Below are 26,647 nucleotides of genomic sequence, written 5' to 3'. Positions count from 1 at the left end.
CATTAAATAAAAATATCTATCTATCTATCTATCTATCTATCTATCTATCTATCTATCTATCTATCTATCTATCTATCTATCTATCTATCTATCTATCTATCTATCTATCTATCTATCTATCTATCTATCTATCTATCTATCTATCTATCTATCAGAAATACACAATTTATTTTTTTCAGTGTAAAATACAGCTAATTATACAGTGATACAAGTCCTTTGCAATCTCTAGCTGTTCGTATTCTGCAGCTAGACAGCAAGTATTCCACATTACAAATGGTTGCTTGCAGTTTCTGCAACAACCTACTTGACAAGACATTAGGGTTTTTTTAGCTTCAAGTTGATTAATTAAAAAAAAAATTCATAATTTTAAACAAAAAGTTAGATCATCCATATGCTGTATGAAATTTCAATGAATATAAAAACACTGAAAACTAATTAATGGTGATGAGCAAACCCTGCTAAATTCACTTTGCTGTAAAAGTTTTGTAAATTTTGCCAAATGGGGAAGGAGAAACTGAATTATTTTTATGTGGATTATTTTGGTGTAATAGTCTATTAAGTGTCCCTGATGGCTTGGGAAGCATCTTCCTATGCAGGGCAGGAAACATGAATTTACCAAGTCCTGACCCTCCACAGATATATCTGAGATAACACTGATACAATTTGATATCAGAACAATACAAATGCATTGCAGACAGCAGGAGCAGGAAGCATGAGCTTAAAGAGTGTTGGCCCCCACAAGCCCAGTGCATATAAGAATTACAGAAAACCAGTAGAGATGGACAAACAAGGGGCCCATCTAATCTCTGGTATCAGCAGTAGAGGGATGGAAATCTCAGGACTCATTCATTTTTATGAATGTCAGTGTGTTCTCACGTGCAGCAATAAAAGACCATGTAGACAGTAAGCTGAAAGCCGGACAACACAGCACTCACAGCTTACATCCAGCCTTTTGACCCAGAACCCCATGGGATCATCAACGCACCACAGGTAGTCACTCATCAATGTAATCCAGCTGCTGATGATGACTGCTGCTACTGCCACCCTGTGTCGGAGCGAATTGTTGAGGGTGCCGTGATAATGAAGTGATTAAGAAAATATATTTTCCAATTGTATGGTGCTGTTCTGTATGTTTCCGATGAACACATTTAACCTCCCTTCATAGCCCAGACAATATGGAATAAAAGTTTCTCATTATTTATGTTTGCAGTGCATTAAGCATGAAAAGGATTTGCAAAGCAAGCAAACTTTAATGCACATGGCTGAAGCAGACTCTGCAAACCTTCAGGCGCCGTGTTTGAGCATTTGAGTAAAGGTAATGGTAAAAGTGCTTCGGAAGTGCCTCGGCACACTCAACGTCTTGATTTAAAATGCATTGGGTTCACTTTAAAATGTCATAAACTTCTACAAGCATATTGCTTTGAAACAGCAGAGCTTATTGTTGGAATTACTTGAAAGTATGATTTCCTAAATAATACAGGAAGGAAACTTATCTCCTAGGCCCACCCCTTGTTTGCACTCCTAAAATCCTAAAGAGACCCTCCAAATTGATGGGTGCTTTAGGTACCTTCCACCTAAGGCCTATGAGTATTTTAGCATGCTTGGAGACATTTTTGATGGTTCAGTGCTTAGTCGTTCCGATGGCTTCAGTTCAAGCTCTCTAGCCTGCCAAATCCTCTGCCCTGTCCTTTCTTTCTTCTTTTACTTTCAGCCAAGGTTAGTCCTTAAGATATGTGATGTATTTCACTGTCTTCTCTTCTTTGTTCCCACCTTCTGTACTTATCTCCCCTTTCAAAACCTGTTCCCTCTCATGCTGCCTTGTGTCATGCTGCCCACTGGTGTGCAGGCTTTTGCCATTATACTTAATATGGAAGACTCACCTCCCATATTCTCCACTTTTATTTGGGAGCACTATTTTTAAAGATACCCCCCTTTGCTCCAAAAGATCTAATTACACCATATTTATCTAACACCTCAAAGGAATTATGCCACTGAAACTCTACACTACTTCTGTTCAATAAACGTGTTGGTGTTTTCCTCCATCTCTTATGGTACTGCTCCCATCTTCTTTCTGGTCTTGCACCTCTGATTTTCTTTTCTCATTCTCTCTATTCATCCCATATCTTCCTCATCTTGGACTGTTATCAAAGAAAGCTGATGCTATCAACGAATACAAGGAAATCAAAGAAAGAGAAAGGAAATCTTAGAAAATGCAGTAGCTGCAGGATTCTTCTTTCAGTGTCAGGTATAAAGCTTTTAGTCAGGTGCCATTAAGTAGATTAAAAGATGTTGTTGCCAAGATCAGGCTGTTTTTTATAGTAGACATTCATATGTTGAGCACTGCCGTTGGTCCAATGTGAAGTAAAATGCAGGTCTTTCAGATATGTGAGGACGCTGCAGTGCCTGGAGAGAATGTACACACTCAACACAGAGAGTGACCTGACCAACATTAGGACACCAGGCAACAGCAGTGATCACTGGGCCACCATGGGCACCTTGATATACTCTACACAGCTCAAATGTTATAATTCATGGTACAACTTTATAACTTCAGATTTGTTCACTGAAAAAAGGGAAGTTACAGTAACTGGAGGAAGCTCTTTTCAACTAAAAAAAACTCTTTTGAATTTCCTCATTAAAATTGGGTTACAATAAAATATTTGCTTTAATAAAAGGAATTCTGCACCAGCTAACAGAACAAAGGCCTCCTATATAAAAATTTGCATGATTTAGAGTGTAAAAAATACGCATACACCAAAAAAAATCAGATTTATAAAACCTGGCGTTTGCACATTTCTATGCAATTTGCCATTTATAAATCCCAGTATTTTTGTAAACGGCTCAAACACCACCAGGTTCCATCCTGAAACAACCGTATACGAACAATGCTAATCAGCCTCATACATATGCAGTAATGATACAGCAGACTTTCATTGGCCAGTAGTGCTGCCACATGACACATCCAGTAGTGCAAGACAGAAGCTCTCATCTCTAAATTAGTGGCACTCAATGAACCTTTATTTGGTGACCAAAGCACTGGTGTCAGCAACAAGAACAAATATAACGAATGGCAACCTTACAGCCACTGTAAATGCCGTGAGCTCTGGCCACACCATGCCTGAAATGAAAAAAAGATCTGATTTCTGACAACAAAGCAGATCCCTAGTCACTGGTGAGAAAAACACATCTACGCTCTCTGATTTCAGTCTGTGAATGGCATGTATAATTGGAGATGCCTTTTAAATCCTCCATTATGACAGAGCAGTCCTGACAATTGTCATTCTAGTCTTGCCATCAGAGATGACTTGCAAGTTAATCGAATGTAACTGCTTATATTTAACAAATGCAGCTTCATTCTCGCTAGGTGTCCTTATTTCAATATTAGTGCATTAAAGTACACTGATTATGTTAGAAAACTGACACTGGTGCAAATAGCCTTTTTATATTGGTCACAACATCTTGTTATATGTACTGTATTTGCATCCACACCATACGAAAACTGAATGTAAGATATCGTCAGTCAGTTAAAGGCTTCCAGCACAGCAGGCGTAATGGAGTGAAAGCTTGGCCTGGATATTCCTGACTTGTCAGTCAGTTCCCTCAGAAGTCACAACAGGTAGTCCAAACTGGTGAAAAAGAAAAATTAAAAAACAAAACAGTTTTTCAATGCAAATACGCAACATTGGTCCTCTTAAAAGGGAGCTGAAATACAGTCTGTGCATCCTATTCATCACATCTGAGTTTTAATATGTTTGTCATGTCAACACACATTATAATAACAGCTCAGTGATCTGAGTTATGTGTGCGAGTTGTTATTTATCTAATTTTCCTGCATTTCCCTACTTGATCAAAGGTGTCGTTGTTTCCCAGTTTCTCCGAAACGCTCCATATGCATTGGTCAGAATTACCCTAAATATACACATGTTCCCCTGTCAGGTTTTATTTCATCAATCCCCATGTTTGTGTTGGCAGTTGCATATGCAACATTTCAAGGTTCTCTTTGTGTGTACACAAGTTTTCTAAATGAAGCCTCAACTCTCTGGCTTTGAACACACTACCTGTGGTTAAAAGACAAAAAAGTGGCATCTGCTTTTATGTGCCTTTGCCATGGCCTGTGCACTCTAAACTGCACACATTTAAAGCGGAAACGATGTTTCATCTAATTGTACTGTGGAAGTCATTGTCGATATTTGGGTTGATCACAAAGGTAATGAGGGTGGACATTTAGTGAAACGTTTATGGCAGGGAATCTCTTCTTTATGGCATCCCTTTAGCATGGCTGACTTTCTTTCCCTTGTGCTTTGTGTTTTCCATTAGTAAAGGAGTATAACATAACAGCAGAAATATCTTCTTACAAGTCTGCTGATGGACTTAAAGTATGAATGTACTTGGTATTAAATAGTATCAACGGCCTTTTGTAAATAGTGACTTTAATTTCCATTATGCATTAAGGTGACAGCTGTACGGAACTTTAAAAGTCTGCAGAATTTTCAAGGTAAATCAAGCTGCAGACTTCTGCAGCTCCGTGATTCAGTAGCTCTGCTGGACAGCCAATTGGATCGCAGGTTTTTGTCACTTGACTTGAGTCACATAACTCTCCCCCAGCCCTAATCGTAACCAGATGTTATATACTGTATAATATAAAGCGACAGCCTCCTCAATGGAGCGGAGCTCTGAAGGTCTGCAGCTAGAATCTATTGGAATGTTCTGCACTCGTTAATGATCATCACAGTACCTCCGTTTGCTTAGGCTGATGTTATCTAATGAATATGCTCTTAAAAATAAACAGGATAAATGAATAATCAGTTTTATAGACCGTGATTAGGGACATGAGAAGCTGGGGTAAATTCTGACAGTGCCAGGAAAGAATAAATTGTAAAAACTGGATACCAGTCCATCACAAGGCACACTCACCCACCCTGCCATACAGCACCTTTTCAGAGGTGCCAATCACCCCGATACGCACATCTTTGGAATGTTTGAAAAAGCCATGCAGACACAGTGACAGAGCCACTACGTGAACCCAGGCCCACAGAAACATGAGGGACCAACCATAGGAAAAAAAACAAAACTAAACCTCCATCTGCACACTTCTCCTCCTAATGTTTTTCTTCAGCCATTTATCACCCTAGGAATAATAACAGCAAATGTATTTTACCATTTCAGTGTGGCAGTATTTAGTTTGTTCATTTTTGACTTTTCTTGGTAGACTAAACAGATCATAAAAAAACATTCCTGAGCAATTTTGCTGAATAAATGTTTATTTTAAGTCATTTAACTCGAGACAAGGTGAGGAATTGTTCATTTGTCAAAAACAGCATCATTAAAGGAGCCCTCAGACGAGCCGTGTAATTTGACTGCTTCTTTGAAAGACGCTTCTGATTCTTAGCCTCAGCTGTTTGCTTAGATTTGATGCTTTAATGAATGCATTTATTTTATGTTACTATAAAAATAAATTAACCGATCAAAGTTGTTTGATCAAAACAAAAACACAAAAAAAACAAAAAAACAAAAAACAAAATGCTTTCACTTTTGAAACTTTTTTCTTGCCTTATTCTACTTTCATTATTATTCCTAAAAATTAAAAAGTACACTTGGGAATTAGACTCCATTGAAACATATTTAAACCTTTAATAAGCTATTATTTATGAAAGTGTTTGAAATATGAAAACAAACAAACATCCATACCAAAAGCACCTGTAAACCTGGATTGTGTGCCTTACTTTCCTGGTTTACTCAATCTGTAATGAAAATAAGAGAACTGTTGCATCATCTAGTAATTTATTCAGATATGTTTAGTACGTTAAAATAGTTAATGTGTGGTATCACCCACAATTACCCAGTAAAAGTAAATATACTGCACTTACTGTATGTATAAAAATATACAATGTGGCAGGCGGCCGTAGGGCTCCACAGGAGTTGGAGTTGGGTGCAGCCTTGTTGGGTCCGCTAGGGGGTGCTGCAGCTGGGACTCCTGAGCCCCTGTGGGCAACGTATTCACCACACCCGGACGTGTAGCTGGAACAAGACAATCAGGCACCTGGAGCACTTATGGGTGAACTATAAAAGGGGCCAGCAGTCACCAGTCCAGGAGCCAGAATCGGGAGGAGGAGGACGAGGTTGCCAGAGAGGAGTGGTAGAGAAGGGAGAGAGTGTTTTGTTTGGTGTTGGTGCTGTGATTGGGACAGTGTATTGACTGTGGGGTTCACGGGGAAAACGTGCCCCACAGGTGAAGAAAAATAAATAGTTGTTTTATTTTATCCGTGCCTCCGTGTCAATCTGTGTCAGGTCAGGCGCTATATAGCGCCTTATTCACAACATAAATATAGATACTAGTAGGTGGAGGCCCTCATTGCAGATCTCCACATCCAGAATGAGTCCAAGAAGGTAAAAAATGAACAAACACGAGTGACATCCTTATATTATTTCTCTTGTGCCTGTCCATGCTTTATATAAACAATGGCTGCCACAACTATTATATTCCTCCACAACAATAGCGAGAAATCCATGCTCCTGGCAGAGTTTTGGTCTTAGGCTTATTATCTTCAAGTCTTCAGTTCTTCAATGTGACCAGTTATCGACTGTGGTATTTGACTGTTTATTCGGTGCATACTTTATTACTGACCGAAACTGCATTATGACACTACCATTTTACACTATCTTTTTCCTTCACTTCAACGTAAGCCTCCCAATAAAATGAAATGGCACATACAGCTTAGCTGTGACCAACAGAAATAAGTTCTCTCCGGCCTACATACTCAGACCAACGCACAGAAGCAGAAATATTTACATCACGCCAGACCAACCAGCACAGGCAAGATGCCTTAGAACAACAAAGACAACATATGACAAACCACAGAGCGACATTATCAGAAGATCAGGGGCAGCAATTCTTGCACATAGACAGTGAATGAAAAATGAATTACATACACAACCTTTCTGAAGAGCAGCTGCAAAGTGCCAGACAACAAGAAACATTAAGACTTAAAAACTACAGGGATTCCATAACAGTGACAACTCAAAACAATATATTTCATTTATATTAAAGCGTAGGCAAATCCCTGTTCGTTTAGCATATTGTATGACTATCACTAAGTCATAAGGACAAATGTTTAATAACATCGGAGTTTATTTGCAAGGCCCTGTTTTTACCCATGGCCAGTTGTACACTACATTTTCCACAGTTACATTGAAACCTGGGTTAAATGTACAGGTACTTGTGGATTACATACAGGGGAATATTTTCACTGACAATAACTTTATGCAACAAATTGTGTTTTCCGACAATTATTATAGATGTCGGTATACTACACTACCTGACGGCCACACTTCACACATACTGATTTACATGTGTCCTTTATTTCCCTTCTTATCCAGTATGATCTGTTAACCTGTTAGTGTTACACATTGTATTGTAAATATTCATGCTGTTGTAACTGACTATAATAACATCCCATACTAATCATGGAATATTTGTAATATTGAGTCCTCTCGCAAGGCACTACTTATTAAAATAATGTAATAATGTAATGTGTGATGTTCTTCTCTCCCTCTTCATCATTTCATTAACGCTTTTATTCTTGCAAAATTTTCGCAAGCATGATTTGCTAGTTATTAATATAATACACAAAGGAGTGATGAATACAGGGAGGAAACACAACAAACAAAAGTAGATCTCTGGGACCCCTCCTGGTCTGCTTCTATGGGTCTTGGTCACCTGTGTATTGATGCCAAGCTGCCTGTTTCTCACTTCTCAGATTCCTCGACCCTGGCATCTCTTTGTGGTAGTTCATTCTTTGACCCCAATCCTCCTTCTTCATCTGAAGTCCCTTGCTGATGAGTTAATTAAAAGGGCAGGCTCAGTTACAGGACACACTCTGGACCCCCTGGAGGTCGTAGCAAGCAAGAGAGTTAAAATAAAACTGAGTGCCATTATGAACAATGCTGCACATTCTCCCTCTGATACAACACTGATGACTTTCAGTCAGCAAATTATTCAGCAGAAGTGTGTCAAGAAACACTATGGGGGCTCCATTATACCAACAGCAGTATGTCTGCATAATGCCTCACGGGGACTGGGATTGCCAAGTCAGGGATTTTCTTTCTTTTAAAATTTTCTTCCTTTTTAGTCATTCTCTTGTGTGTTCAGACTATAGTATGTATGTATGTATGTATGTATATATGTATGTATGTATTTATGTATTTATTTATGTACAACATATGTATTTATTTGAAGACCTTCTGTAAAAGCCAGATTTCCCCCTGGGTACTAATAGAGTTATCTATCTATCTATCTATCTATCTATCTATCTATCTATCTATCTATCTATCTATCTATCTATCTATCTATCTATCTATCTATCTATCTATCTATCTATCTATCTATCTATCTATCTATCTATCTATCTATCTATCTATCTATCTATCTATCTATCTAATATAGTGTGTTTCACATCTACAGTACTTCTATCTATCTCTTTATCTATGTGTCTCTTAGTTTGGGGCTTTTGCCACTCCAGAGTGACTTTCACTGTATACTGGATATCTAGGAATTGGTTAGTAATCTATCCGATGTATATTTTAAATAATTTTACACCTAATCAGGAATGACATATTTTTGGATTAATGTGTAAACGGTCTTAATATGAAGAAGCTCACTGTTGCCTGTTATATGATAGATTAATTTTTCATTTTCTTGTGAATTCCAAATTTTTTGGGTACATTATGATTCTTTGAATTTTTTGAAGATGCCGATTCTTTATCTGCTATTTTTTGTTTTCACTTTGACTTTTGAATTATAACTAAGTTAAATATTTCTTATCAGCCTCCTGAACTGCCATTTTGTGAGCGTTTAGTTGTGCATTGCAGATTGTGATCAGAAGGTCATGATGTTTGACATCAAAGGTCAAACTTTTAAACGTCAACTAGGACATATACTGTTTGTGTGAGGATGGTAGATTCAACATAAAGCTTTTAAACTGTTTTTAAAGTTGGTTGGTTGACAGTTTGGTCCTGACTTCCCTTTGACTATGAGTTGTTTTAGCATATTGGGTATTGACGTTTGGTATCTTGATATATATCAGTATCTTGATATACTGTGTTTAACTGAGACTTGGCAAAAACCAAACGAATTTGCGTTTCTCACAGAGGCGACTCCAATTAGTTTCACTTTCCACACAGAGCTTCGCAGCTCAAGACAAGGCGGTGGGCTTGCAGTAATTGTCAGAGCAGACTTAAACTCTTAAACTAATTATTAACTGGCTCTTAAACTAATAACGAAATCAGGTCCTGTCTCACTCATTGTTCTTTATCGTCCCCCAAAATACAATGCATCCTTCTTATCCGATCTGATTGAACTTTTGACCCACCTAAGCTCCTACTCTCAGAGAATTATCCTTCTTGGTGATTTCAACATCCATATTGACACCCCCACATCTAAACTGAGAAATGAATTCCTATCCTTACTGGACTGTTTTGACTTGACACAACATGTTGATTTTCCAACCCACTCTGTTGGTCATATATTGTATCTGATCTATACTTCTGGACTATCTGTTGCCAACATTTACAGCACTGATTTGGGACACTCTGACCATAAAGCAGTATTTTTCACTGTTTCACTGCCTTTCCCTCCTCTTACCTGTAAACGACAAATTTCTTACAGAAACCTTAAAAATATCTGCCCCTCTGTCCTTTCTGGATCCATTTCTGATCTTTTATTGTCTTCACCTATTCCATCAACACTAGATAGTCTTGTTGACCACTATAACTCAGCCCTTCATTCAGCATTAGATAAAACAGCTCCTTTAAAACATAAGGAGGTTTCCTTTAAATGCTCAGCTCCTTGGTATAACTCAGAATTGTGATCTATGAAAGCAGCTGGTCAACGCCTTGAGAGAATATCACGTAAGACTGGCCTCACCGTGCACATCCAAGCTTTCTCTGACCACCAAAGAGCTTACAGAGAAGCACTAACTTCTGCCAAGAACACCCATTATGGCGGAATAATAGAAAGTGGCCACGATAACCCAAGGGTTCTGTTCTCTGTAGTTAATAAACTAATTGAACCCGCATCTGGTCCAACTACCTCTTCTACTGAAGTCTGTGAGGAATTCCTCCACTTTTTTCCGTAACAAAATTAACGATCTAAATAATTCAACTAACATAAATACATCATCTGTTTATATCTCTTCCTGTTTTCCCACTCCATCCAGCTCCTTCTCTAAGTTCTCACCTGTCACATCTGCGTCTGTTAAAAACCTGCTTTGTAAGATGAGGCCGACTACTTGTGTACTGGACCCCATCCCCACCACACTACTTAAATCCTGCCTTCATGCCATAATCCCGATTGTTACAACAATAATAAACCTCATCCCTCGACACTGGGTTTGTACCGCTCACTTTAAAATTGCTTCTGTAACCCCAATGTTAAAAAAGTCTGGTCTGATGCTGACAATCTTAACAACTTTCGGCCTATTTCTCGCTTACCTTTCCTGTCAAAAGTTCTTCAGCGTGTTGTAGCTTCCCAACTCACCAATTACTCTAACCTCTTATAATTTGATGGAACCCTTTCAGTCTGGTTTCAGGCGTGGCACAGCTGTGAAACTGCTCTGCTACGGGTACCCAATGATTTGCTTATGGCAGCAGACTCCTGGACAAACCAGCATATTAATTCTGTTAGACCTCAGTGCAGCATTTGACACTCAGGTCAGACATGACATCCTACTGTCCAGAATGGAGAACATGCTGGGTATCTCTGGCACTGCCCTCCAGTGGTTCAAGACCTGTCTGACTGATAGGCAAGAGTTTGTTAGTCTTGGCAGCAGCAGATCCAGCTCAGCGCCAGTCACACAAGGAGTTCCCCTCAAGGCTCTGTCCTTGGTCCTCTGCTTTTCTGTATTTACATGCTTCCCCTTGGCCATATTATCCGTAGCTATGGACTGGGTTATCATTTTTATGTAGATGATACTCAACTCTACTTCAACGTTAAAAGTGGAACTTCATCAGAGCTTTCTCAGCTCACAACCTGCCTTAGTGAAATTAAAACCTGGATGGAGCAGAACTCTTTAAAATTAAATTGCAATAAAACTGAACTCCTGCAAATTGGGACTAAAGTGTAACTTCATAAAATGAGCTCCTTCCCAGTCTATCTTGGCGGTGATCTCATCAGACCTGCCTCTACTGTAAAAAATCTTGGTGTCATTTTTGATTCCTCCCTCTCTTATTCCGCCCACATAAATCACATTAAGAAACTTTCTTACTTTCACCTCTGTAACATATTCCGTGTTCGCTCCCTTCCTCTCCTTCTCTAATGCTGAGAAACTTGTCCATACTTTTATCATTATTGTAATTCCCTACTGGCAGGTGCCCCTTCTAATCTTATATCACAGCTCCAGCTTATTCAAAACTCAGCTGGCAGGAGTCCTTACTCAAACCAGCAGCAGCGAGCACATCACACCCATCCTGCTCCGTCTTCACTGACTCCCTGTGTCTTACAGAATCAAATATAAAATCCTACTAATAACCTACAAAGCCTTAAACAGCCATGCGCCAAACTACATCAGTGACCTTCTCCATCACTATGTGCCTGCCCGCCCACTAAGGTCCTCTGATTCTGGCAATCTTGTTTTGCCCCTCACTAATCTACACTCCATGGGTGACAGCAGGGGCCTTCAGCTGTGTAGCGCCCAGACTCTGAAATGACCTACCAAATTTAATCAGGTCAGCTGACTCCATGAAAACAACTAAAAACTCATCTGTTCAGGAAGGCTTTTAGCTCTACTTAACTTTATTACCCTTCTCTTAGTTTACGTCTCTGTCAAGATGCTCATGTAACCTGGTGTGTGTGTGTGCTAGACCATCAATTGTGTTGTCTGTTTTTTTTTCAGAATTCACTGCCTTAATCTTCTTTATTTATTCATCTGGTTTCTGCAATGCTATATACTGTATACACTGCCATTCTTTATTATATTCTGTAAGTGCCTTGAGCATGGAAAGGCGCTATATAAATAAAATGTATTATTATTATTGTTATCTGCCTTCTGGTTTTGGTTTAGTTTTATTTCTGACTACATCTTTATCCTGGTTTATTTTAAAAAATATTACTTGATCTGCCTAGGCCTCCTTGTACAGATCAAAACAACTTCAAGTGACTTCCAATGCTTTTATTTTAGTGCAGATTCACTGTATAGTTGGGTCCATGGGCTGAAGTTGCTTCACTGTGCAAGATTGTGACCTGCAGGGGGGCACCACTGAGCCCCCAAACCATCAAACACACCAATACAAGTCCCAGGTTCAATTAATAATTTTTTTTAACAAATACCTTGTCAAGACTTCTTTTTATCATTAACAGAAACACTCAAGCACCACTCTTTCTTCTTCTCCTTCTACTCCTCTAAGTGAATTTTGTCTTCTGTCTCCGACTCTGACTCCTTGAAACTGAGGCGTTGGAGCCCTTTTATGCCAGACCTGGGAATATTTCTGGCGTTACAGCACTGCACACTGCAAGCACTTCTGGGTCAGGAGGAAGCTCTTTAAAGTAGTCTGTTCCTGCAGCCCCCCACCCTGGTGGCATCCATGGAACCCAGCATGGCTGTCTAATAGAACTGCAATTTTCAGCCTGCCCTGCAGTTATCCATGCAGGCACTGTAGCCCAGGGAGACTGCCACCTATTGTGTCAGGGGAACAAATAGTCCATGTGATTGCTCTCTCCCTATCCTTCCATATGGACATACTATGTTGTTGCTAAAGGAAGGACATACATAGCCAACTCCCAGAGGATTCTAAAAGTGGTTTTGGCCTACTTAGTTCATGCAATTTGCCTATAACAGAGTCTCATATCGATTATGATTAGCAGTTAGAAAGATGCCAGCATGGATTGAAAATTTCCTCTGTCATCCTTAACTTTAGAATTGTTTTCCAAATCTCCACTTTTTGCTTTAGGATGTTTCTTGACCACATCTTTTGGATCACTTGGAATGGAAGGGAAAAATCTGTCATTTAAGTACCGTGACCTTTTGGCTGAGGTGTCACCTGTTGCTTGGCTGCACTGTGGTCCTAAGTTGGGATCCTGAGGTGATCTGTTGTGTGGTGGTTGTGGCAACATGCTGTATCAGTGCATACTCCCCACCTCCTCCTTCTCCTCCTCCTCAAAATGTAAAAGCAACTAAACATGTGAAATTGGCTTCACTTAGCCACCTTTAAGTTTTCCTTGTGGAGTTGAAGGATTTTTTTTAAAACAGTCCCTAAGCTAAGCTACTAACTGTTTGTGTTCCTTGCTCTTGCCAAACTAAGCCCAAGGGCCCTTTGTGTTTTGTTCATGCAGCAACTTGAAAGAAGAAAACCTCACCAAGGCTGGTAGCACCTCATGAAAGCAAACTAATGGTAACATGGGCACAGAGCATCTTCCCTGATCTGGCTAAGTGGCTCGAGTTCTCACATTCATATCTGAGCCCATTTGAATGTACATTATACTGAAGATAGATAGATAGATAGATAGATAGATAGATAGATAGATAGATAGATAGATAGATAGATAGATAGATAGATAGAATGTATTTTTCCCTAGTGTGAATTAGACCTTTATTTTATATAAATTATGATCAAATATGAAGAAAATATTTTAAAGAACTCTGATCATTTTTACTCTGAATTTCAGTATATTTCATCATTGAATTGTTCTTATTTAATATTTACTGTTTAGATTTAGATAACAACAGATTATTCATATTTGTAATCAGTTCACTAATAAAACAATAAAGCTGGTGTCCAACGAGAAATAGCACCCATATTTTTTCAGACTGAACCCCACATTGAGCAGGTCTCCAAACATCGACACTCCTGCTGGCAGGTGCACCTCAAGGCTGATTTACATTTCATGCAGGGACAAATTTAGGTTTCTCTACATTCACAAACTGACCTGATCAAAGTAAAAGGGTGGAAATATTTTGTACATAAAAATGGTAAAAACAGTTGTGATTGGTCATACACATTATATTCAGTTGATTCTCCTACTCTAGTGCTGCTTGAGGCTAGAACAATGTCTCTCCCACTGCTTCCAGCCATTATTAAACTGGCCTTGTCCAGTATACTGCAGCTAGGGAGACTACCCTGGTGAAATTGGGCACAAAACAGGAAGTGTTTATCTTTTGCATAAACTGAGATGATATGACTCTTTATGTGTTTAGCAAATAGAAGAAATAAATATACTATTGTATTATAATGACCACTTGGTTATTATTGTAATAAATGCTAAATTACTATTAGGCAGATAACTTCATCCAAGAAAATTCCCAGAAATCAACGTACATAGAATTCCTTTGAGCAACAAATAAAAACTACAATGAGAGGCTGAACCTTCAGCTACATTTCATCAAAGCTGTGAAATGACACCACACAGTATCTCCAGAGTATCTCAAAAACTTTCAGGGAACTCCCCCCTTAATGATCATAAGGAGCAATGGGAAAAAAGATCTCTCAATTGAAATATCAGAAAAGTAATAGAATTCCACTATATATAAAATACATAAAGTACATTCTAGTTCACTGTGCACCAGTCACACCCTAATTCAATTAAAACTTTTAATCATTCACATATCCATTCATCCATCCATTGTCTCCCGCTTATCCGAGGTCGGGTCGCGGGGGCAGCAGCTTGAGCAGAGATGCCCAGACTTCCCTCTCCCCGGCCACTTCTTCTAGCTCTTCGGGAGAATCCCAAGGCGTTCCCAGGCCAGTCGAGAGACATAGTCCCTCCAGCGTGTCCTGGGTCTTCCCCGGGGCCTCCTCCCGGTTGGACGTGCCCGGAACACCTCACCAGGGAGGCGTCCAGGAGGCATCCTGATCAGATGCCCGAGCCACCTCATCTGACTCCTCTCGATGCGGAGGAGCAGCGGCTCTACTCTGAGCCCCTCCCGGATGACTGAGCTTCTCACCCTATCTTTAAGGAAAGCCCAGACACCCTGTGGAGGAAACTCATTTCAGCCGCTTGTATTCGCGATCTCGTTCTTTCGGTCACTACCCATAGTTCATGACCATAGGTGAGGGTAGGAACATAGATTGACTGGTAAATTGAGAGCTTCGCCTTGCGGCTCAGCTCCTTTTTCACCACGACAGACCGATGCAGCGCCCGCATTACTGCGGATGCCGCACCGATCCGCCTGTCGATCTCACGCTCCATTCTTCCCTCACTCGTGAACAAGATCCCGAGATACTTGAACTCCTCCACTTGAAGCAGGATCTCGCTACCAACCCTGAGAGGGCACTCCACCCTTTTCCGGCTGAGGACCATGGTCTCGGATTTGGAGGTGCTGATTCTCATTCCAGCCGCTTCACACTCGGCTGCGAACCGATCTAGAGAGAGCTGAAGATCACGGCCTGATGAAGCAAACAGGACAACATCATCTGCAAAAAGCAGTGACCCAATCCTGAGCCCACCAAACCGGACCCCCCTCAACGCCCTGGCTGCGCCTAGAAATTCTGTCCATAAAAGTTATGAACAGAATCGGTGACAAAGGGCAGCCCTGGCGGAGTCCAACTCTCACTGGAAACGGGTTCGACTTACTGCCGGCAATGCGGACCAAGCTCTGGCACCGATCGTACAGGGACCGAACAGCCCTTATCAGGGGGGCCGGTACCCCCATACTCTCGGAGTACCCCCCACAGGATTCCCCGAGGGACACGGTCGAATGCCTTTTCCAAGTCCACAAAACACATGTAGACTGGTTGGGCAAACTCCCATGCACCCTCCAGGACCCTGCTAAGGGTATAGAGCTGGTCCACTGTTCTGCGACCAGGACGAAAACCACACTGTTCCTCCTGAATCCGAGGCTCGACTATCCGACGGACCCTCCTCTCCAGGACCCCTGAATAAACTTTTCCAGGGAGGCTGAGGAGTGTGATCCCTCTGTAGTTGGAACACACCCTCCGGTCCCCCTTCTTAAAGAGGGGGACCACCACCCCAGTCTGCCAATCCAGAGGCACTGTCCCTGATGTCCATGCGATGTTGCAGAGGCGTGTCAACCAAGACAGTCCTACAACATCCAGAGCCTTGAGGAACTCCGGGCGTATCTCATCCACCCCCGGGGCCCTGCCACCAAGGAGTTTTTTGACCACCTCGGTGACCTCAGTCCCAGAGATGGGGGAGCCCACCTCTGAGTCCCCAGGCTCTGCTTCCTCATTGGAAGGCATGTTAATGGGATTGAGGAGGTCTTCGAAGTACTCCCCCCACCGACCCACATTCACATATCTCTTGTTTAAAATTGTCTAGAATATATCCAGGGCAAGATCGAACTTATGAGCAATTTCATCTATCGACTATACCGATAGGTGACATGTTTTGGGAAAATTCTACACTTAAACCATTTTGGGTCAAACACATTTTTATGTCTTAGATAACCTTGCATTAAAATCACCTCCAGTGCATACCAGCACTGTCTGGAGTAACACCAGATGTGATAAAAGTGTGCTATGAAAAGTCAAGTGTAATATCCTATAACACAGGGCCTTCCATAAAGACTTGTTTTGCACCATCGATATCTCAGTGTTCTATATTACCTGGAATTGGAGAAAATCAACTTCACTTTGTGAGGAACTATTAGCAATTTGTTCAGAACTTCAGAACTTGGAAATAACATTAATATAAATAATTAGTATAAAGTAAACATAAAAAACCTATGGCCAACCTTTTTTTTAATTTGTTGTTTTATCCTACACAAAGGGCCTGCATATTCTTATTGTTCTCTTTGTTGGAGTGGATTTGAATGCGAGTTTTATGGATTCTTCTCAAAGTATACTATTATGCTTGCTATGCTATTTTCATTTGTTTGATTGATTTGTTTTCTTTTATAAGGTTTTGTTTCCAGATAAAATAAAAAAAAATTGGAATGATTTGCCTGCTTATGTAAGGAGTGGCCCATCTTTCTCAGTAGGCCACAGATAAATGATTTTTGCCCAGCATACGCTTTCTGTTAGTCATTTCCTTAAAAATAAGAGTATGCCAATCCTGATGAAATGCTAATGAAGCTTTGTCCTGTTTTTTGAATCACTATCCTGAGATTGTACATTGTAATTATGAAGTTGTACAGTCCCTTGAAGGGGCAGGGTAGCTTGTTGGCCTAGGTCAGAAGAATTGTGATTTGGTCAATTATAATCGACCATCAGTTTCCCCAGTGGTTTCTTTCCTCCAGGAATGCTTTTAGGCCGGGTTTTTGTTTTTCTCTCTTCCATTGTTGAACAGCTATATCTCAATTATGTTAACAAGACTTTATATTGTCATAATATGTTTATAATAATCATTGAGATTTATTCTGTTGTATTGTGTATTTAATGTAATTTGTATACTGGGGTCAAGTGAGGAATCACAAGTTTTATTTGGTAAATGTTGGGGCGTCAACCCATTTGTCCCTCTTTACTTCAAACAAAAATAATCAAGAAAAGTAGAAGCCCTCAATGCAGGGTTTCCAGATTAGAAAATTAGAAATACGGGACACTCTTAAAATCTCTCTTTATATTACTTATATATAAATTTATACTTGCCCACTACACACCCAGACCAATATATTATATAAAAGTAGAGACATAAGTTAAAAACATAATAGTAAGGATTTTAATGCGTTATGAGGAAAACAAAAGTAAAATCATTTGAAAATTATTTAACACAAGCTTAACCCTAATTTTAAAATATTTATTTAATACAGACAACAGAGAAATATTATTATTATTTAATACAGGCAGTTAGAAAAAAGTGGGCTGTGGCAAGTAGTAACAACACACTTTGTTGACACTGTATGTTGCAGTGATACAGAACTGCACAGCACGTGGCTGGAGAACAAAACGGTAACAGTGTCGCTGTCCTCAGCCAACCATAGCAACTGAACAAGTTGCAAACAGGCAGCAAACACTAGTTTCCTCGGAACATATGGTTTATTTTCATCAAGAGAATCTGAGAAAAGAAAGTATAATTACTTATAAAGTTATAAAGTTACAACTAAGTACTGTAGGAAAGTAGTAAAAATATATTTTTATTATGAATTTTGAAAATTAACTAAATACAGGACATTTGGGTGTCCCTGAAAGGTCAGTATGGGACAGGGGACAAAATTATCAAATATGGGACATGTCCTGTATATAAGGGACATCTGGCAACCCTACCTCAGTGGTTTGGAGGCAGTGAAATAATCGAAAACTAAAACATAGCCAAAGTTGGGCTTCAGGCTTTGTGTCTCTTTCGAGTAGATTAATCGTGCAGGAGCTCCATCCTGTGTTGTGCTCTGCTCAGAGAGCGATTCCTCCTTCTGTTGACCCTGTGACTTATATGTGGGAGACCGGAAGGGTCGGAGTCAGAGGCCCTCATTGGACATCTTCTCGGTGAAGAGGACATGATTAGCAAGAGTGCCTCCTCTCGACCCGGGGTGGTATCACATACCTTAGACGAATCCTGAGAGTGATCCACAGACACACATTGGTGACAATACAAATTTATGGCTGAATAAATTAGAACTGACACACTATATTTGTAAATATGTATAGGCACCCTGAGCCTGTACTTGTTAAAGAGAGCAGCACAAAAATAAGTTGAATCAAACCAAGTAAAGTTTCTATGTGCTTCACACGTTTTTTATGCTTGATACATACATTCGAAATTTTGTGTGTTTACAAGTGTCCTTGTGCTTTATAAGGCTCTTAAGTTTTCATATTTTTTACCCACTTGAGCCTCTGGCTGCTTCTCATCCCTGAGATCCCCTGTAAATCATCATGATGTTCTTTCTTACTCATAATCTACTAATGCTTCTGTGATTTTTCTTTAGCTGTTCTTTCTTGTTTTCCATCCATGAGATTTATTGTATTGTATTTTTGTTTAACAAACAAACACAAATACCAATAGTTCTTAGCACAGGTCAGTTAAGTTTCCCGTAACTCTCTCTCTCTCTTTTTTCCTTTCTTCATTGTCTTTCCAGACACTGAAGCTTTCCTTTGCTCTTCTTTCTTCTACAAACTTGCACCAATGTCTGTTCTTTTGTAGGGGGTTCAAAGGGAATGAGTCCTCTGCAAAGAACAGATATCCTTGCAGTCAGAAACCTGATTGATCACTGGAGCCTGTGGCTTTCCTGGCTAAGATGGCTGCTTTGAAACACTCCACACTACAGTGTGTGGTCTTCAGTTTGGGTCTTGGGAGACTTGTGTGGGGAATGCGGCCAAGTGAAGAGAACCTGCTTACATTGGTGGTATGACATGTATTCACCAAGAAGAGAGGCTGTGAGAAGCACCTTGCTGCAGAGTGTGAGGCTATGTGAAAGAAGAGTGTAGACCACCACAAAGAAGAGGCACCCTGTCTGACGGCTCCTTTGGTTTGATTGGCTAAGATGATTGCTTTCAGCATTCTTCATTGGGTGCAGATCTGACATTGCATGCTGGCACCTATTGTCATGATTCCTATTCCTAAATCATACTTTTTACCTTGTTTATTATTTTTTATTTGTCTTCACACTATTATTACTTATTTTTATTAGCTCATCATTTTTGATTACTTCTGGTTGCTGCCATTTTTGCTCATGGATGCTGGAAGTTATTTATCCAAGTTTTGTGGATTTCTGTACCACACCTTTGTGCTATCTATTTCCCTATCATCTTCTAAGAATCTCTCCTGACTTTTTGCTATAGTATTTTGACTACAGTTTTTCGGTTACGATTTAGTTTTAGTGAATTTTCAGGTAGCAATTTGGTAATGATTGTTTTCTTGACACGTCTCCTAGTCATCTCATTACCTTTGGTTACATTTTGATGCTAACCTTAACACCTATGTGGGAAGTGCTGCACATGTGAGGAGGACCTGCGTGCATTCGATTTTTTTCCCCCAAAGGAGCACTAAAATTTTACAGGCTTCAGAGCCTCAGCTACATGCAGCTGGGCTCCATTTAACATTGCTGGTGATAGGTGGCTACCTTTAAACTTTGAGTCTCAAGGATTCCATACAAAACACATTTTTATTTGTTATTCCATAAACAAAACAGTCGCTGTGACAAATATCATCATTTCAGATCAGTGGCCTAAACTTCCCATCTGATTTATGTAATATGGTGTCTATGATGTTATGTGTCTGCATGTAAATATGTGTAAATAGCAACCACTACAATGCCTTTGTCTTCAAGATAGGACGAGGCAGAAAAATAAACAATGGAGCCAAAAAATAACAAAACAAATGAAAGAACATTCATAAAACAGAGTGAAATCATCCTCAGACACCTCTGGATCATAATGTCTATAAGAGCTCACTCTCAGATATCTCTTTAGGTCCAGAACTTTTAAAAATATGTACATGCAGTCTGTGATATCTCTAATACCTGGTCTGCAGGATTTTCTTCTTGTTCTAGCCACCTGGATACAACGTCCCTTACCTCAAAAAAATAAGACCACGCAGACTTTTATGGGACTAAAATCCAGTTATAAAAACATCAGGTGAAAGCTGCCTGTATTCCTCCAGTTCTCTGTAAGAATAAGTTTGTTCACAAAGGCTGGCCTCCAGTAGCCATACCTCTGTTCTGAGGAGCTGTGGCAGATACTAATGACGATCCAGTTTCCTGTGTTGAAACTCTGCTCGTCCCAGCCTTCTGTATCTAAGCCAGCTAGACCTAGACCAGCAGGCAATTTCCATACTGAGCTATTTGTTCACTGCAAAAAAATAATGTTACATTTACTGTAAATTTTGGAAGAATTTTACTGTAAAAAAGAAGGTAACAATATTTATAGGTCTATAGTATAACTTTGTAGTAAATAACTTTTTTCTTTACAACACATTACAATGGAATGGAATGTTTAACCATAACCTGAAACCCATGCACTGAACTAATATGCCAATCAATAAACCATTAGAAAATATTGTCAAGATCAAACACCAGAACACAGTTTGCATCAGTATAGTAAAAATAAACAATCGCAAACATGTATCATTTAATTATATACATTGAAAAGAATTCAGGGTTTAAGGAAGTTATGACACATTGTCTGGTGGAGAAGTAAAGTTTGCTTTTGTGGTGTATGGTGTCCTACTGGTATGCTACTGGTGTCCTACTTATCAAATACATCCCACCATAAATCAGCTTCCATAATCTCAAAAACCCTTCAGCATGCAGGGGAAAAATAAGTCTGCAGGACCAGGAACAATATGGTAAAAGGGGGCGTGTCCTTATGCAAATATCGTAACTTCGGGGTTAGTGAAACAACGCTTTACCGTTTTACATTTTACAGTTGTTTGCCTTTGCTATTTAACAGTTTTACACTATAAAATTAACAGCGATTTTTTCAGTGTAACTGTAATGTATCAGTAAATGGTATGTAGCATATTTTAAAGGTAGAAAAATATTGATTTTACAGAACTTGGCTATAAAAATAATGAAATGTATTGTTTAAGATATACAGGTAATTTTCAGTAGAACATAAGGTAACTTTCCTTTTTTTCAGAAAAGTCATTTTGCTTTCACCATTTACAGTATTTTTACCGTTAAATTTACTGACATTTTTTACAATGTCTTCTTCCATCCTGTGTTATTATATCTTCATATTTGAGAAGTTCTTAAGAGATAAGAGAAAATAATGTTATTGTGAAACTGGAAATAAATGATAGTTATGAAGTCTCTGGAATTTGTCCATCTTAAACAGAGATGATTATAAATTGGCTGCTTTTTTTTCTTAAAAATTGGTGTTTTTGGGAAATGCCATCGTTGATTCATAGTGGATTTCAGTACAGTTGCAACAAAAAAATCTACCATGAAGAAATCAAAAAAGCTCAGAAGGGAGTTGTCTGTCAAAACACACTATCATCTCTGCTTTAATACTTTGCCATATTGATCCACAATTACTGCTTCAATTGAAAGTTAATACAGAAAGTGACATTGTTTATATGGATGATTCCCTGATGACTGATAAATTACATCCATGGGTGTTTTATTTATGGAAATTCTCTTCAGCTAAACATAATTATAATGAAAAAGACCAAGTTAATAGCAAGTAAGTTGGCTTTTGATAGTTAGAGGGACCAAGTCATTTATTTATGATAGTTATTGATCAAAAAACATACTTAAAGAAGGCTAAGCGCCATAGTTCTGTTGAACTAGATGGGACTGCTTCTTTACAGATTAAACATCAAATTATTACAAATTATTAGGAGAGTATACTGCAAATGATTGATTAAGATGCTGTTTTTTAGCCACTCATATTACCATAATATGTTTTATATCCAGCATATAAAAACCTTGTAAACCAACATCCTGACAAACCAGATGGATTTGGCATGCTGAGTGACTCCCTTCTGAAGAAGTAAACAACTTTGAATTTTTCTCCCATTTCATACCGCAGCGTTTCTCAACCTTTAAGTATTTGCGACACAAGTTTTCATAACAGTTTTAATTGCGCCTCCCTAACGTTTTTTTGAAAGGAGCCCACTAATACCAATTTGTTCGTTTTTAATTAATGATATATCATAGATGCATATTTTATTATACCTACTTAACTTTTATCGACATTTATCTAACTCTATATTTATTTTTCTAGTATCAGAATGTAGTTTAAGTTAATTTGTTTTGGTTTCAATAGATGTATTTTTCATATTTTCGATTTTTATTTTCTTTTTTTCACATCTTCGCGCCCCCCTTTTTGTTACTGCGCGCCCCCCTAGGGGGCCCCGCTCCACCGATTGAGAACCACTGTCATACTGGATGGCTATGAACCTTGCACCCTGCTTCAGAGGACTCAACCAGATATCAAGAAACTAAAGGAATAATTTCCACACATTTCCTTTGGCTCTCCTTAACTAAACTTGTATAAAAATACGTCAGAGCATATATTCTGTATTACAGAGCAAAAGCAGTAACTTGCTTCTCTTTAACATCACATAATCCAAGAACATCTAGAGATTTTATTGCATTTTATATGTGACTAGCAAAATACCCATGCTTCGCAGCGGAGAAGTAGTGTGTTAAAGAGGTTATGTAAACATATATATATACATATATACACATATCTACATATACATATATATACATATATATATACACATATCAACATATATATACATATATATATATATATACACATATCAACATATATATATACACATACATATACACATATACATAAACACACACATATACATCCATCCATCCATCCATCCTCTTCATATATACATATATACATACATACATAGTGCATAATAACACGGGCTGTGATTGTTACATGGGAGGGAGACGACAAATCACAGCTTCCCGCTTTCTAATCGGGCCTGTGATTGGTGCTTTGACTGATGCCCAGATCCCACAGTATGTCCCCTTAGGAGAGGCGTTAGGCAAGTGTAATTGAATAGTGGTGCTGCAAGTTTAGCTTTACACCTGTTTTTAAGGCTTATTGACTGAAAGGGGCTTTCATGAAAAAACTTAGGGCTTTGCTACAGGATACACCCTCCACAAGTTAAGGAAGTAAAAATAAAGGTATATATTTCTGTTTTATTTAAACCTTTTAAGTTTGTATGCGGGCGGCATGGTGGCGCAGTGAAAGGTGCCAGTTAGGAGACCCGGGTTCGCTTCCCTGCGTGGAGATTGAATGTTCTTCCCGTGTCTGTCTGGGTTTCCTCCGGGTACTCCGGTTTCCTCCCACAGTCCAAAGACATGCAGGTTAGGTGCATTGGCGATTCTAAATTGTCCCTGGTGTGTGGGTGTGTGCGCCCTGCGGTGGGCTGGCACATTGCCCGGGGTTTGTTTCCTGCCTTGTGCCCTGTGTTGGCAGGGAGGATAATGGATGGATGGACATCTGTATGCATAGCCCTATTTGCCCGTTTTGGTTTTTTTTCTTTCTTCAGTAATATTTCAGCAAACCCGGAGCTTGTCAGTTCAAATCCTGGTACTGACACCACTGTGTGACCCTGAGGAAGTCACTTCACCTGCCTGTGCTGCAAAAAACAAAAGTAATGTAACAAATTGTACCTCAGATGTTGCAAGTTGCTGGAATAAAGGCATAAGTAAAATAGATGAATATGTATTATACACATAGGAACTATTCATTTATTTTCAGTTAAGTCATCTGCAGCAAACTTTTATAAATGAGGGTTTCTCATTTTTTTCTTCTTCATTGACGTTATCTCTTGGAGAGCTTTTTTCATTTCATTGGAAATGAAAGCAGCAGCTGCCAAAATATGTAGCTTTCTTATTAATTTTTCAACATTGTGTAAAAAACATGTATAAAGTAACATAAAAGGTTTAAATACTGGTTATCCTTTTACACTAAAATATTATTAAAGAGATACAAAAAAAGTAAAATGGATATGTTCTTTTTCTTTAAGGAGATTAAATATTACTGAAGAAAGAAAAAAAAATTAAACAGCCAAATGGGGCTATGCATACGAACTTAAAAGGTTTAAATAAAACAGAAATATATATTTTATTTTTACTTGCTTAACTTGTGAAGGGTGTATCCTGTAGCAAAGCCCTAACTTTTTTCGTGAAAGCCCGTTTCAGTCAATAAGTCTTAAAAAAACGTGTAAAGATATTGACAATAAGCTAAGCAAACCCAGGAAGACATGGAATCGTTTAAATCAAGTATCATTACATCTTCCTTTCTTAAAGAGAAGTAAGGCAGTACTTATAAGCTTACATATTTATATATAGACAGACATACATATATATATATATATACATATATATATATATATACATATACATATATATATATACATATATATATATACTGTATATATACATATATATATATATACATATATATATATATATACTGTATATATACATATATATATATATATATATACATATATATATATATATATATATATATATATATATATATATATATATATATATGTATATATATATATATATGTATATATATATATATATATATATATATATATATATATATATATATATATATATATATATATATACATATATATATATATATATCCGAAGCCGTGCAAGCACACTCTTGAGAATGCAACGTATAGTTGTACAGAAGAAAAGCAATCTTGCCTCAAATGAATGGCAACCGTTTGTAGGTCTATGAACTTAATTTAAACTTTAGGTTTACACGGTGCTTTCTTTCTGAAGTACCTGCACTCATGAATATGTCTGTATGTGTCAGTCGGTCAAATCCACGCGCTTCGCACCGGCGAAGTACCGCTTTTAAATTTTTATTAAGAAGAAAATAAAACCTTTTTAAATTGAGGGAAAATACACTAATAACAGTTTGTTAAGGATCTGTTTTTTTGTGAAGTTGCCTTTACTCGAGTGATCACTTCGACCTGACTTGGTGGCCAACTATAAGCGTTACCTGGTAGGTAACCACCCATACAATCAGATTGTGAATCAGACTACGAATGCTGTGAATGTAATTACACACTCACTGCACTTGCTTACGGTAATCGAACCTCGGACGTCAGCGCTAGAGGGGCTGAGCAGCAGTGAAGTATTGTTTTTAAATTTTAATTAAGAACAAAAGAAAACCTCAGAGGTTCGATTCCCGTAAGTGAGTGAAGTGAGTGGCCGGTTACCTACCAGGTAACGCTTATGGTTGGACAGCAAGTGACATAACATCAGCCACGGTGCCTTCAGTTGTGAGAAGCAGAGAAGCCTGAGAAATCACCCGGTAAATGCACACTTTTAATTGCACATGTGTTAATATGTATGCTTACACAGTATTAAAAGACACTCAAAAATTAACGTCATTTACCATCAGCCACGGTGCCTTCAGTTGTGAGAAGCAGATCATAGAATGATTGAAAATAGTTTTACATTTACCTTTTTAGTAAAAGGCGAGCTTTTAAGCCTGAGAAATCACCCCGTAAATGCACACGTTTAATTGCACATGTGTTAATATGTATGGTTACACAGTATTAAAAGACAGTGAACAACGTCAGTTACCTTTGTTCCCGCGTTTGGTAAAAGGCAAGCTTTTAAGCCTGAGAAATCACCCCGTAAATGCACACGTTTAATTGCACATGTGTTAATATGTATGCTTACACAGTATTAAAAGACAGTCAAAAATTAACGTCATTTACCTTCGTTCCCGCGTTTGACTCGTGCTGTAAATCTCTTCCTTGTTTTTAGTTCACGTGATTACGTAGGAGGCGTGATGATGCGATACGTGACTCCGCCTCCTCCATTAGAGTATATGGACAAAAAACATGTTCCAGTTATGACCATTACGCGTAGAATTTTGAAATGAAACCTGCCTAACTTTTGTAAGTAAGCTGTAAGGAATGAGCCTGCCAAATTTCAGCCTTCCACCTACACGGGAAGTTCGAGAATTAGTGATGAGTCAGTCAGTCAGTCAGTCAGTCAATCAGTCAGTCAGTCAGTCAGTCAGTGAGTCAGTGAGGGCTTTGCCTTTTATTAATATGTATAGATTTACTGTACCACTCTCTAATATTATGACTGTTGTTAATTTGTTGTTTTTTGTGACCTTTTTGGATGCCATTTTTCTTGAGCTCCAGTGTGCTCTTTCAGGAGTGCACAGCCTTGGACATCATCAGCATGATGGTACTTAAACTATCGCACGCACTCCCAATCAATTTGAGATTAAACAAACCTTATGTGTGGCTCACTTAGTTTTTGTGTTTTTCTGGTTATTTTCTCTCTCAGCCTAGTTT

General features: G+C 38.7%; 1 protein-coding gene across 2 annotated transcripts in view; it reads left to right on the top strand.

Moving 5' to 3' along the window:
• LOC114666995 (potassium channel subfamily K member 10-like) overlaps positions 1–26,647 on the top strand; it is a 135,915-nt gene that overhangs the window by 68,076 nt on the left and 41,192 nt on the right. The window lies entirely within an intron of this gene.

Source organism: Erpetoichthys calabaricus, chromosome 16 (genome assembly GCF_900747795.2).
Source record: "Erpetoichthys calabaricus chromosome 16, fErpCal1.3, whole genome shotgun sequence".
In the NCBI taxonomy this organism is placed as follows: domain Eukaryota; kingdom Metazoa; phylum Chordata; class Cladistia; order Polypteriformes; family Polypteridae; genus Erpetoichthys; species Erpetoichthys calabaricus.
The sequence above is the reverse complement of the archived record's forward strand: the minus strand, read 5'-3'. Positions and strand labels throughout refer to the sequence as shown.